Raw genomic sequence first — 15,567 nt, 5'->3', positions numbered from 1 at the left:
CCGCGCCGCGCCGAAAACGACGACGCCGAAGACCGTCGGGCACGTGAACACGCGGCACAAGAAAAACAACAAAAGAAAATCAATCCATTCACAAAGGAACACGGAGTCTCGAGCAGCCAATGAGAAATCGACGAATCGACCAGAGCAGCAGAAAAAGGAGCCGTGCTGGCAGTAGGGGGAGGAGTTCCAGAAGCGGCACCAGGACAAGGTCGGCCACCGGATCGGGAGTTGAAGACGGCCGTCGGGTTCCGGACCCGAGCCACCAGGACTTCACCCGGCCGGGGCCTCCTGCCAACCCGTTCCTGGGAGTCGCCACTCTTCCTGATCGTAAACAGCTGCCCGAGGCCGGCAAGCGTCTGCGTCCGTGGGCAGAACGAGAGCTGTCGGGCTACGGGCCCGAGCTCTACGACCAGCTGCCCGGCCAGAACGCCGCCGCCGTCAACCCCTGCTGCCAAGCCGCCTGCCTTCCCGGGCATCGCCACCCTGCCCGATAGTCAACTGCTGCTGCCCGAGACCGGTGAGCGTCTGCGTCCGTGGGCAGAACGTGAGCTGTCGGGCTACGAGCCCGAGTGCCACGATCAGCTGCCCGACCAGAACGCCACCACCGTCAACCCGTGCTACCGAGCCGTCTGTCTTCTCCCACCGAGCCAGAGCTGCCACGCTCTGGTAGCCTGTACTACGCTCCGACACAACGTCTTTTGGTGAGACCAACACCGCTTATCTCGTCGTCTCGTCTCCGCTTCGCCGCGTCGAGACTGTAGTGCATACGCACACCCGAAGCCTGCCCGAACTTGCCTCATAACATTAGCGTTCCAGCTACGTGTTTTCATGTTATCTTTGTGTGTTTGTTTTTATGGGTTAATTTTCGTTTCTAGTTTTATTAAACTTTGTCCCCTATTGGGCTTCGCCCTTAATGGGGTTGTCGCCCAATTGCAGAACCGTCTGCAGTCACGCTGCATCACAAATTGGCGTCCGCGCGACAGGACAAAGCCGTTTGTTTGGATTTTCTTGTCGATTATAACAGCTTGAAACCATGGCTAGCACGCAAGAAATGTTAGCTTTAGCAGAACGCATGGGGCTGGAAGAAGCAGAGTTAAAGGCGTGGTTAGACGAGCGGGTGGCGCGAGCGCGAGAAGAACGCGCTGCAGAGCGAAAAGAACGGGCTGCGCAACGAGAGGAAAGAGCTGCGGAACGAGAGGCAAGAAAGCAGCAAATCGAACACGAACATAGTGTGCTGCAGCTTCGTATCAAAGTAGCGGAGGCGGAAAGGGCACGAGCACTGAGAGAGATTCGCGAGCTGGAGTCTCATGCAAGCTCGATCGAGCGAGCGTTTGACACGCGCTCCAGACACGACGTTTTGAAATCTCTCTCCAGTGGCTGCCTCGAACGCCGTCGCGGTCTTTCGTTAGAGTTAGACGCGCAGCGAGAAAGTGAGAATGAAAGTCTGGCGGGCTGCAAAAAGGGTAGTGTCGGTCCTAAGATGGACCGCAGTGAAAACATAGGAGATTTAGAGAAGGAGCAGGCAGCCATGAATGAGATCGAGGCACGCATGCGCACCCGTGCTAGCAACAGCACGTCACATAAAGAGGCAAAGGTACCTCCAAAAAGCCCGACGCACTGCGCAACAGGGCGCATAGACCTCGAGGAGGATGAGGTGGACAATGAGACGCTCGCACATTCTTCCAGTATACCACTTGCGGTGGTGACAAGTGGCCTCACGAAGTTTGAGGACCACCCAGACAACTCACCTCGAGAGAAGGTGAGCTTGATTGTCTGCATCCCGGAAGACCCGATAGGTCCAATTGCAATGAACTTCAGTACCGATGTACTCACCAATGAGGCGAATCCAGATAGCTCACCTCAAGAGGTGATCTTGCCTGTCGGCTTCCATGAAGGCCAAATAGGCCAAGATGCAAGGATGTGTGCAGATGCACTTGCTAAAGAGACTAGCACAAAATCAAAGGAAGAGATCTGTGACTTACAGTGCAAGTCACATTGCCAGTCAGCACTAAGTGATGACGTGCGCATGCTAGGTCTGGGCAAATGCAGATTGGGAAAGGTCCTGACAACGTCGCAGGATGATTCCGCTAAACAACCCACTGGTGAGAGTCACAAAATAATCTCGCGAAGGTTAGCACATTGGCTAGGCATTGTGACTTTTGAATCAGTTCAGCACCTCAGTCAAATTATTCAGGGGCCCTCAGGTATGCATTTCACGAGGTGTAGCAAATTGGCTCCGGTGCTGTCATCTCAAACGCAGAAGAGACGCCCTGTTCGTCTCATCTGGGACGGAATAACTTAAGGTGCCGATTGAATAGCTGGTTCCATCTCAGGATTCTGACCTTGAACATCGTATGTCTTGTGAATAGAGAACTTGGATTTCTGCCATAAGCATTGTGTGTATGCTAGTTTTTGGGAGTGTCGTGCTTTCTGCACCCCGTGAACATTGTTAGGGACATAGCTTTGACTAGGCGCAGAACATTTGCATAATAACTTTTATGCTGTGTATGCTCAGCGAACTTTCCCGGCTGAACAGTGAACGCCCAATGAGTGTTTTGTTTTGAGTATAAGTGTGAAAGGTGTCGCGCACTGACCGGCAGTTTTTCCTGTGGAAAAACTTGTCCCAAAAAGGGGCTTATGTGATGTGGTGCGCGACGGTGATATTTCTGGTGTACGACAACGTGCGGTGCATTCAAACAAGAAGCAGACGACAAGGAGAGCGCGCGCCGCTCTACCGCGCCGCGCCGAAAACGACGACGCCGAAGACCGTCGGGCGCGTGAACACGCGGCACAAGAAAAACAACAAAAGAAAATCAATCCAATCACAAAGGAACACGGAGTCTCGAGCAGCCAATGAGAAATCGACGAATCGACCAGAGCAGCAGAAAAAGTTGTCGCAGTTTCACCTGAAAGGTGAAGCATCAATTGCGATAGCAAATTTGTAGAGAGATATACGGAGTAATGATATTAGCTTTATCAGCTGTATAAACTTGGACATGCAGCAGCGCCGGCAACGCGCCGAACTGTTGTCGACGCCGTCGGCATTTTGCCCGCGTTCGCTCAAAATGCGTGCGGCGTTGGTGACTGTTGCCGGAGCCTCTGATATAAATAGGCACTTGGTGCCGCAGCTAAACGTCGCCTCCCTTCCCTCCCCCTTCCCCCCCTCCCCCACGGCCTCTCGCGCATCGGAAGAAGGCGCGTTTGCTCTACATATATGGTGATTGTAAAGGAGGAAAGAGACGCCTACTTCTGCAGCCCTTAAGGAAGCACGGCGCAGAACGCGCGTTTGTTCTCCGCCGTGCGTTCACTCCCCGTGAAAGAGCGCGTCCCTCGCGCCCTTTCACTCGCACATACAGCGTTCGGCGGCGCGCGGCCACGATTTCATCTCCATTGACGTCATACGGAACCTCACGGCGACGGCGACGGCGACGGCGACGGCGACGCCGACGGCAGAAATCTGCTTTTGAGTGTCCATATAATTGCTATCGCAATAAAAAGGAGCCGTGCTGGCAGTAGGGGGAGGAGTTCCAGAAGCGGCACCAGGACAAGGTCGGCCACCGGATCGGGAGTTGAAGACGGCCGTCGGGTTCCGGACCCGAGCCACCAGGACTTCACCCGGCCGGGGCCTCCTGCCAACCCGTTCCTGGGAGTCGCCACTCTTCCTGATCATAAACAGCTGCCCGAGGCCGGCAAGCGTCTGCGTCCGTGGGCAGAACGAGAGCTGTCGGGCTACGGGCCCGAGCTCTACGACCAGCTGCCCGGCCAGAACGCCGCCGCCGTCAACCCCTGCTGCCAAGCCGCCTGCCTTCCCGGGCATCGCCACCCTGCCCGATAGTCAACTGCTGCTGCCCGAGGCGGGTGAGCGTCTGCGTCCGTGGGCAGAACGTGAGCTGTCGGGCTACGAGCCCGAGTGCCACGATCAGCTGCCCGACCAGAACGCTACCACCGTCAACCCGTGCTACCGAGCCGTCTGTCTTCTCCCACCGAGCCAGAGCTGCCACGCTCTGGTAGCCTGTACTACGCTCCGACACAGCGTCTTTTGGTGAGACCAACACCGCTTATCTCGTCGTCTCGTCTCCGCTTCGCCGCGTCGAGACTGTAGTGCATACGCACACCCGAAGCCTGCCCGAACTTGCCTCATAACATTAGCGTTGCAGCTACGTGTTTTCATGTTATCTTTGTGTGCTTGTTTTTATGGGTTAATTTGCGTTTCTAGTTTCATTAAAAGTTTGTGTGTATTTTTCACAACAAACGGCTTTGTCCTCGATTAGGTTCTGGGAGGCTCCGCCTCAGAGAACCGCCAGAATGCATTAACAAAAAAGAACCTGCTCATCCCACTCCTCTGGATTTTGTAGGTTACAGTTCTTGCAGGCCTTGTCCGTGGGTTCCAGGCAAACGTCGTCCCGATGTCCCGCACTTCGACACGTGTAGGAGAAATAAGTGAGTAGGCTGCTAGATTCGGCAGGGGATCTCTCCTCCGCAGTGGTACACAACCCGAGAAACGATTGGGCCGTCGAACAGGATGATTGCGGTCCTGGTCTTGCCGAACAGTCAAGCGTGCATAATTTCGACGCCCTGAGTGTGAATCAGCAGGTTTGCCGTCAGCTCGTCTTCGGTCATCCCTTCGGCGATGCCGAGGATAACTCTCTTGATGGGGTGTTCGGAAGTCGATATGTAAGCTTACTGTCTGTTGCTTGCCTTGGATATTAAGGCTCGTAATCTTCATGACCATTTCGGCCGTCCTTTCATAGGGTGTGCTGACCACTATGATACTGGACCTCGGCCTCAGTCGCAGGAGGAAATCTCGTTGATCTTGCGGGCTTCCGCTGGCTTGTGAGATCGCCGAAGCCACTTGATGGGTTTGCAGATCTTTTACAACCAGCGTAGGCTTTGGCCGCATCACGATTTTCATGTCGTTGCGCGGCAGGGGCGGAGGGCGGCGGCGTGGGCGGCTCCATTCAGCTTTTCTTCCCCGCATAGTGCCGTGCCGCTCAGGTGGTTTGACGAAATGCTTGTCTCAGCGTCCCGTATAGTCTTCTTGCGCATGCGCGCCGAGCCTTGCCACGGTGGCAGGGGTCACCATGTTTTCTTTTCTACGCCTTGTCGCCACGCTAAGTTTAACTGTCCCTCGTGGCTCGGATTTTTCTCCTCTTCGGTGATTTCGGTGTCCCGCTCCTGCATCTTGAGCTGCTTTCGCGTTCGTAACGATAGTGATGTTCCACTGACCTTCTTTCGCGTTATTCTCAGCGTCAGTGGCAGATCTCCCGTTGAACGCCTCGTCAAGCAATGATTAAGAAATGCTCTTTGACACCCCAAGCAGCCTCTATTTGGTCTTCGTGTTCGTAGTCCATGTATAAATTGGTCCCTGGGTGGTCCGGATCGTTGTCTGATAGTTTCTCTTCACCTCGTTGCGGTTAGACCACGTACGTGCTCCCGGGACCCTCCGTCCGGCAGTGCTAGTATGGCATTTCAGCGTGGTCAGGCGAGAGATGGAAATTTTGGGAAAACCGGGACTTGCCTTGCCATACATTTGCTATCAGCGAGTTCCTGGCGTCTTCCTATGCCACTTGGTCAAATTCGGCGGTGGTACGATTATTTGGCCGCTGTGATGGTCATTCGAAAACGGAGCTCATGTTAGTGCGTCCGTTCACTTCGACGCTCTCAGCGTCCTCCCTAAACCCAGGAAAAATCTCTGATTTTGATAAAACTGCAGTTTCCAGAGGGATTTCAGATTTCGTGCCCAGCACCGCTGTACAAGATTTGATAATCATGCAACATGACATTATCGACAGTAATGACAAAAATCTAGACGACATAAGAGAAGCAGAGTGCCAAGGTCGACAATTATGTTCCGTTTTCAAGCCAGTTTAAAATAACTCGGTCTTTGGCGATGGAGCAGTCGTTAGAATCCCACCATTGGAAATAATTCTGATTTACTCGTTTATTTCAATACATGTGGAGGGCGCGTGGTGTCTTAAGCGAATACCTGCGCTGAATATTGCTGTTGACCGAAAGTATTGAAACAGAGATGTGTTAAGTGAAGGTTTTCCTTTTATTCACAGTTGGCTGCAATTACAACGGCACAGATGTTCCCCATGGACGTATCACGGATGCGGGTAGCCGAAAGTGCCTAGGGCTGTATTGCTGGAATGGGACATTCACTCCTTTAGAGTAAGGAACTATTGTTCTGTGAAAATGCTGCACGTACACATGCGGATAAAGTTCTATTCTGTGGAACATCTATCCAGCAGTAGTAAGAAAGTTGCGCTGATTTCCTAGACTGTAATGATCTGTTCGCTATATGTGTACATACACTAAGGGAGGGTTCCAGAAGAGCATAAGGCATGTGCCATAACGTCTAGCTATTCTAAGGCTACAAGAATATGCAATTTCAGTTTATTATACTTTGGTACATTTTGCTACAGGAAGATGCAGACAAAAACCTCATAGTCAGAGAATGCAACGAGACCCTTGATTTCTTGTTACAATAATAAGATAAGAATACCGAGGAGAAAAAAAGGAAAAAAGATTAAGAAAAAAATCAATACATGGTGAGAACACAAACGCAAAGCGAAAAATCACATACACAAGCCAAGTTATTAAATTAACCTTAAAGCAAAGGTAATCAGAAAGCAAATATTTATTTCCTACACTCTTAAATGAACATAAAGTAGAGGATGATTTAATGGCATATGGTAAATTGTTCCAAAGTGTAGTTCCGGCAAAGGAGGATACGATTTCGCCGTAATTACTATGGCATAAAGCTAACAGAAACCTACCTTGTGATACAAACCTTATGGTATTGGGATTGACAAGGACGCCCGAACTGATGAATTCGAAACTTGTTTTTTAGTAACTGGATGAATATTACCGCTAAATGATAGTAGAACCAATCTCAAACTTATGAAATCTGGTTTCTACGTAATTGTAGGAAGGCATTAGAGGAAAAATGGCTTCGGGTTATAATGCGAATGGTCTGATTTCATATGTGCTGAATAGAGGAAAGACGACAGTGATAATTATTACCTCAGGGAGAAATACCATAAATGATATGACTATGAATGAAAGCGAAGTATCATGACAATAGAGCTTCTTCTAGAAAAATGCATGTAATTTGAGCTTTCCCAAATGCCAAATGCAGTTGTTTGTTTATTGAACGCCATGTGACGAGAAAACTATAGGTTGGAATCTAATGTAATGCCAAGAAAGACACACAATCGGGCGCAGCAATGTCATGTTCAGTGAGGGTTACTGCTAGAGACCTAGGTAATATTTCTGCGACGACCTAAATATCATGAATTACGTTTTTTCGGGGCTTGTAATTAGAAAATTAGCATTACAGCATTCAGTAACTTTAGACATGTCATTATGTAGTTTCACAATTAACGAAAGGAATGATTTATTTGAGTGGGCTACAGTCCTTTTATCTGCATATAGCATAGGTAAAGTATAGTAAAGGCTGTCAGGTAACTCATTCATACAAATGCAAAATAGCAGTGGACATAAAACAGGGCCCTGGGACCCTCCTTGATTAATAATTTTGTTTTCAGAAAATGAAAAACCTGCACACACAGTTAGTTTTTGATTAAATGGGTAGCATTTACCAGTTTTATTGCTGGACTTGTTCCTAGAATAGCCTGGAGTTTGGTAAACAATACGAAAAACATTTAGTAAAGTCTAAGAAAAACGAGCCAACAAAGCAACCGAGAATAGGCGAATGTCTAATAGAATCAGTTAATGTTAGCGAAGCCAAGTTAGTCGAACTTCCTGAACAAAAACCAAACTGACAAGGTTTCAGCACGCTAAATCTGTTAAGGTAGCTGTTACTATGCTTAAGTAATAATTTTTAAACTTTGCTAATTGAATATAAAATATAGGTAGAACGATAATTGAGGACTCTTGTTTTATCGTCATTTTTATGAACAGGAATGACCTTTGCTTTTTTGAGACAACTAGGGAATGTGCCAGATTTGAACGTAAGGTTGCATAAACTGCTGGGACGTCTGAAATAGTCGGAGCAGCAAGCTTTAAATGAAATGCGGAATTTCATATATTCCAAGACTTGTGTCCTTTAAGTTTGAAAGCTCGTCAAAGACCTCTTCAGTGGTCATAGGAAACCGAAAGAAAAATCGGTTGCACCGGCTCGCATGATAAGCAGTAATTACGTAGTTAATGCTGTTTATGTCATAGAAGTAATTACTGAATTCACTAACAATGCAAGGCAGTTTACACTGACCGTGCTAGCATGAACAACTTTCAAAAATAAACAGGATAATTAATGATGTCCGTCTTCCACATCTTGTTGGCAGACTATTGCTGACCAATGTGGCCGGTTGCACCACCAAAATTATTCTTTTCAAAACGAGATGAAAAATAACAGAAGGCTCATCTGGACAAGTCGGCTATCATGGTGGCGAATATTGGGAATGATCTGTGATATATGTGTCAATTACACCTGACTCTGGTGAAGGTGGTATGTTAGTGAAGGCATGGTCTAAGAGGGTGCTTCTTCTTTGTGTGGACAACCTGGTCGGAAAAATTATCAATCACAGTGTTATAAGACGCATAAAACGAATGAAAATATAAATTGTACTGACTAAAATTAGGAATAATAACATTCATCACATGGCAATGTATATGAACAAACCGCTGTAGAAAAGGCAATATTTCATACCGCAGACAGCAGACATAGAAAATACATGACGTCTTCTGACGTCATGTATGTATCAGAAACTGACGTCTTCACAGCCTAATGTGAATGTGGTGCGTGTGCGGCAACTGCATTGCGCGACGACCCGGGACGCACATCGGGCTGAACGATGGATGAACGGGAAACGTAACCGATGGCCTTGGCCATCACAAAGTTTTCAATAACATTTGGTTACTCATTTAGGCCTTTGTCGTGCAGTGAACCTAGAGTGGGTAATAATGATAAACAAAAAGCAACAACCACGCGGTCCGTGAATTCTGTTCCACCAGTTGAGCTCTGTACCTCAATAACACTTAAGTTTTCCAGATGGAGAGCGGCACCCCAAGCTCTCACAGGACGCAGCTCTCTATCTGGAAATGGCCACCCTTGGAGACTACTCCAGTATAGCAGTAAATTATCACCAAAAATTTGAAATACTAATTTTTTATGCCAGATATCGTGATTATATGCATAAGTAGTAATAATGTCGTTCTTTTTTTCAGATGCAGAATACCAAAGCCTGTTGATGCGAAATTCAACTACACCCGCGAGAAAGGAAACTGGCCGAATTGTTGTTATTTTACTCGCACATGCAAGAATCCTTATTCATAGCTAGAATATCGTAGCTGTCTCCATAGATCCATGACATTGTTTCATTTAGAAGTGATGGACAGTTGAAATAAAACATCTACTAAAACTTACACTTTGCCAGGCCTTTGGGCTCATCTGCTGGCGCAGATGCAATTACTTTTTGCTGCTAAGCACGGGGCTGAAATCGGGTGCAAGACGAATGAAAAAACGCATGATTACATAGCTCGGGGTACTGGATAAAAACCGTGTTGTCATAAGCATTGTGAATCCGGCCAGCAGCATTTTTATTTCCCATTAATTTATCATTGCTTTAATTCACTGAGTAAGTACAAGTAAATTCCCCTATGTTGTCTGGTGTCATTGTTTGTTGGCTTCTTCTGATATGATTATTCAAAATCGGGCCCCTCGGTTCCTTTTTTTATGTATATATATATATATATATATATATATATATATATATATAGTGAGAAACACAAATATGAGAAACACAACTTTGTGGTTATCTTAGGTTTATGTATTTAACAGTTTCGGTAGGTGGACCGGCCTTTTTCAAGGGATACAGGAAATTCTCGCAACAGTCTTTTTATATCTCCAGGTAGAGACAGAACACGCCAAAAAAAGAGAGAAATGAGATAGAGAGAGAAAAGAGAAAAGAAACATCAGGGAGAGAGATTTTTTCTCTCTCTCTCTTCTTTCTCTCTTGTTTTGGCGTGTTCTGTCTCTACCTGAAGATATAAAAAAACTTGCGAGCATTTCCTGTATCCCTTGAAAAAGGTCGGTCCACCGACCGAAACTGTTGGGTAAATAAACCTAAGATAACAGCGAAGTTGTGCTTCTCATTTTTCTAAATACGCGTGGCCCATTGAAAAATGAAAAATACAGTTTCTACTGTATACTATATATATATATATATATATATATATATATATATATATATATTTTATAGGTTAGTTCTACTAGTAAAACAACTTATATACCCGAGAAAGTGGATGGGAAAACGGCACCGCGGTAGCTCAATGGTACGAGCATCGCACGCGTCATGCGAAGACGTGGGATCGTTCCCCACCTGCGGCAAGTTGTTGTGATCCACTTAAATAAACAACATTTATCATTACTTTCAATGAATTAGTGAGTACAAGTAATTTACTCATGCTGTCCGTTGTGTGTGTTTGTTGGTTTCCTATGATGTATATATAAATATAGGTATATATATATATATATATATATACGAGGATAAAGGATACCAAGGGGCCCGATATTAGTGGAAAATAAAGTGGAGTAAAGAACCATTGGCCGACGACGGTGGGATACGAACCCACGTATTCGCATTACACGCGCGACGTTCTGACCAACTGAGTTACCGCGGCCACGTTTTGTCGTCCACTTTCTGGGGTAAACGTATATATATATATAAATGAGAAGCACAACTTCGCGGCAGCTTAGGTGTTTATTTACCCAACAGTTGCGGTTGGTGGACCGACCTTTGTCAAGGGGTACATGAGATTCTTGCAACAGTCTTTTTATATCTTCAGGTAGAGAAGGAACACGCCAAAAAAGAGAGAAGGGAGAGAGAGAGAGGAAGGGATAAAAACCAAACAAACAAAAAAACCATGAGGGAGATAACCGATGGCCAGAGAGAGAGAGAGAGAAAAGTCATAAGGGAAAGGCAGGGAGGTTAACCAGGCTGAGCCCGGTAGGCTACCCTGCACTGGGGAAGGGGGAGAAGGGATTGAAAGAGGAGAAGGAAGAGAGAAGTTCACAGTTCACACTTTGCACATTTACACTCAAGCGTTCATCGCTAAGTTTCGTCACAGGCGGTCATGCAGGCTTGTGCACTTCAAAAAGCGCAGCAGCGCCTTTGTAGCCCTGTACATAGAAGACGCACGAGGCCACGGGCCCAAGATCTTCTCCTCCGTAAAAGGCCTGTCGTCTAAGTGCCCCAAAGAAGTCCGCAGGACAATCCTCTCTTTTTCGTATCTAGGGCAGTCACATAAGAGATGTCTGGTGGTTTCCTCAACACCACATGTGCTGCAGTTGGCACTGTCCGCCATTCCAATTAGGAATGAATAGGAGTTTTTAAAAAGAAACTCCTAATCGCAGGCGGCACACTAAGGTTTCTTCATGTCGTTTAAAACCGGGTAAAAGTCGTAATTGCATCTGTGGGTCCATGGCATATAGGCGCCGGTTGGTAAACTCTAGTGTATGCCATTTTCTTAAAGTTATAGTATGGGCAAGACTGCTGAGGTGCCGCGCTGCATCCGTTCTTGACGATGGTATTGGGATTCTTTCATATTCGTCATGTGCTTCACGGGCAGCTTTGTCGGCACATTCATTGCCAGTGATGTTGCAGTGCCCAGGTAGCCACTGAAATACAATGTCGTGGCCTCTGACCACCGCTTGATGGTAGCGTACTCGTATCTCTGCTACCAATTATTCATGTGGGCTGCGGCGGAGAGCTGATAAAAGTGACTGTAGGGCTGCCTTTGAGTCACAGGATATAGCCCAATTATTTGGTGATTGTTCGTGCACATAAAGTACTGCGCTACGGAGGGCGGCAAGTTCATACCCTGTCGATGTATTGACGTGACTGATCTTGAACGTCTTGCAGAATGATGCCGACGGAATAACTACCGCCCCAGTAGAGCTGGTCAGAGTCGATGCCAGAGAGATTACATGTTCGTAACGGGGTTCTGCATGACGCGTTCGTGTCATCATTGGGACAGGTCTTTGATACGGCCCCTGTTACACGTGCTTTTACCTGATCGACGACGATGCACAGCGCATTCCCGTCAACAGTGGCAGTGGACATGTCATTGAGACGGTCGCACTTATGCGTGCTTTGGCAGATATTATTGACGAGCATGCCTGCCATTTTGAGCTAATAGCTCAAATAATAGCAAAATAATAAATAGATAAATATATAAAAAGAAAAAATATCTGAAAAAATTCTAAAAGAACAAAATGCAAAGGAGAGAACAAAATGCAAAGGAGAGAGCCGATGGCCAGGTAGATTACTTTCTGGTAACGGGGCTCTTCACGACGCGTACCTGTCATCATTGGCAGTGGACAGGTGCTTGATACGGTCCCCATTATGCGTACTTTTACACGTGAATCATCATTGGCACCGGCCAGGCCTTTGACACTGTCCCCGTTACCCGCGCTTTTACATGATCGACGACGATGCACGACGCATTCCTGTCAACAGCGGCAGTGGACATTTCATTGACAAGTTCGCTGTTAAGCGTGTTTGGCATACATGATTGACGGGCACGCCTGCCATTTTGAGCTGAACGTGCAAAAAAAAGACACTAAGACCTGGTCCTGCCAGATAAATAAAAGGGAAAAACACGAGAAACACGACAGAAGAAATAAACTGCAAGTACAATATTAACAGCGTGGTGAAATAGGCATGAAGTAAAAAAGCAAGGCACAATAATGTGGGTGGCTCGGTCCGCTCCCCCACTGGAGTAGTGGGCAATCTTTCAACATCACACACGTGTTCGGCTTGCCTATGCCGGGATTCAGTTCTTATTTAGCTACTTTGACTTATGGACAAAGAAACGAGAGAGAGAGAGATATATAAATATATTTATCGAGAAAAAATAGGCTTAAGGGGGCCGGAGAGTGGGTCCTTAGTCCAGGACTCCAGGGGCCACCGCCACGCGCCGTGCCTGGTCGAGGAGGCTCAATTGAGTCTCCAGGTCAGTCCGAGCGAGGATGGCTGCCCAAGGCTCCTTAAAGGACTTTTGTGCTGAACGGGGTGAATTTCCCCAACGTTACTAGATTAGAATTTCCCATGTGTTCATTTATGCCATGCACGATTGTTCTAAATTTGTGGATAAATTATGACTCTCTTTGTTCCCGTTCACCAGAAGAGCGGAAGCCTAACTGGAGAAGGGTGATACGTATTTTTTCAAATGAATGCTTTGGCAGACTGATATGTTTTGAAATGGGAGATGTGGTAGTGCGCGGGCATTAGCTCTGTGGTTCTTTAGACGGAGTCTGAACGCGGTTCCAGTCTGGCCTATATACTGTTGGTCGCAGACCTCACAATGGAGCATGTAGACTACGTTGCTGCAGTCACAATTTAGAGGTTCCTTAATTTTGAATGTAAAATCAGAGGAAGTAGCCTTAGCAAGGCAGGTTGAAGTCATGTGCTTGCAGACTTTGCAGCGTGGTTTATCATAAGGTTTGCTGCCTAATTCTATGTTTTGAACCGTGGTTGTTCTAGCTCTGACGATGATATCTCAGATTCCTTCCCCGGCGATAGACAACTCGGGGTGTCTCTGTGAAAATTGAAGACAAACGTGTGCTCTGCTGAATAATATTAAAGTGTTTGACTAGGATGTTCTTCACTTGCGGTAATGTAAACGAGTAAGTGAGGACTAGGTTGGTTTGGCTTTTAGGATGGCGGTGCTTTGAGCCTGTCAAAATTTCATTTCTGTCTAAGGCTTGTGCTCGGCTTATAGCATCATCAACAATACTTTCCGAGTAGTGCTTCGCCACCAGGGCCGTTCTGAGTTCCTTCGCGTGACATTGGAAGTCTGTCTCGTCACAGAAGATGCGGCGGTATCGGTGGGCGTGTGAATACGGGATGGCTTTCTTGCAATGTTGTGGATGGCTGCTTTTGAAATGAAGATATTGGTGGCGGTCTGTTGGCTTCTTACATAAGGTTGTGAGTATGCGATTATCTTTAATTTGTACGGTGACATCAAGAAAATTTACAGCTGATTTAGAATAGCTGTATGGGAAATATATTGACGGGTGAACTGAATAAAATCTGCTACAAATTCAAGGAGACTTTCTTCGTCATGGTTCCAAATAAAGAATATATCGTCTAAGAACCTTTTATAGATGAGCGGCTTCAGAGGTTTGGCCGCAAGGAAGGGTTCTTCAAGTGATGCCATAAAAATATTCGCATAATTGGGAGCCATCTTCGTACCCATTGCGTTCCGCTTACCTGGAGAATGTTTCTCGTCAAATTCGAAGTTATTGTACCCTTGTACTAACCGCAGTAGCGTTGACAGCGTGTCCTCGTCTAGACTTACAGGCGTGTTTGCCTTCATGCAAGTGATGATTGTCGAGTCAAAGGCCTTCCCGAGGAAGAGCATGAGGGATACGCTGAATCAGAACGAATTGTTAAAGCATTTTTCAGAAATCACCTGGATATAGAGGCAGGTGACATCGAACGTGCGCATCGCGTAGGGCAGCGTCGAGAAGGAGCGAAACGACCTATTATTGTGAAATTTTTGAACTTCAAGTCAAAAATGGATGCTTTAAGTAACGCAAGCAAGCTGAAGGACCTGGAGACACCTAAAGTTTGGTTAGAAGAAGACTTTTCCCCAACGGTGCAACTAGCGCGTAAAAGGTTGCGTGACTACGCGAAGGAAAAAAGGAAACCAAATGAACGCTTTTCCGTGCGTTTTAACAAATTGCACATGCGATCTGTAATTTACCGGTATGATCCTGCCTCGGGCAAAGTAATTCCTATAACAGCAGAAAAGCGCCAAATCGAATGACAGCCTGCAATTACGCACAACGCGCAGACTAATGACAGCCCGGTGTCACTGCTCTTGGCTAACTTTCGCAGCATGTTCCCCAAACTTGATACATTGAAAGCGATCATTCATGCCACCTCATCAGATATCATTCTTGGTACGGAAACGTGGCTTTCACATGACATATGTAGCGACGATCTCACGCTCCCCTCATCGTTTGTAATTTTTCGCAAAGATAGGACGAGTTCTAGAGGAGGAGGCGTGCTTATTGCAGTGAAACAGGCCTATCAGCCTTCTATCATTGCCGTTGACTCACCCCTAGAAGCACTTTGGATTTCTGTCAAATTTGGCCACTCACGGTGTGTTTTAGGCGTATGCTACCGGCCACCTGACAGCCGTCCTGAGTTTACTGACCTATTCAATGAAGCAGTCGAGCTGGTTACTAACAGGTTTCCTAGTTGCCTCCTAATAATAGGCGGTGATTTCAACTACCCTGCCATAGACTGGTCCACATCATCCGTTAGTACACAGATTAACCGGGCCGAACACATTCGTTTTGTTGATTCACTTCATTATCATGACCTCACGCAACTAGTTCACGACCCCACACGCGGCAATCACATTTTAGATCTTTTACTCACGAACAACCCAAATATTGCCGAAACACATGTTCTAGAAGCCATCAGTGACCACAAAGTAGTGCAGTGTTCCTTCTCGCTTCCACATGCTGACAAAGCACAAATAAAAAAATGCATTCTCAACTATGCGCGAGCCGACATTGAAAATATG

Source organism: Dermacentor silvarum, chromosome 5, assembly GCF_013339745.2.
Source record: "Dermacentor silvarum isolate Dsil-2018 chromosome 5, BIME_Dsil_1.4, whole genome shotgun sequence".
In the NCBI taxonomy this organism is placed as follows: Eukaryota; Metazoa; Arthropoda; class Arachnida; order Ixodida; family Ixodidae; genus Dermacentor; species Dermacentor silvarum.
The sequence above is the reverse complement of the archived record's forward strand: the minus strand, read 5'-3'. Positions refer to the sequence as shown.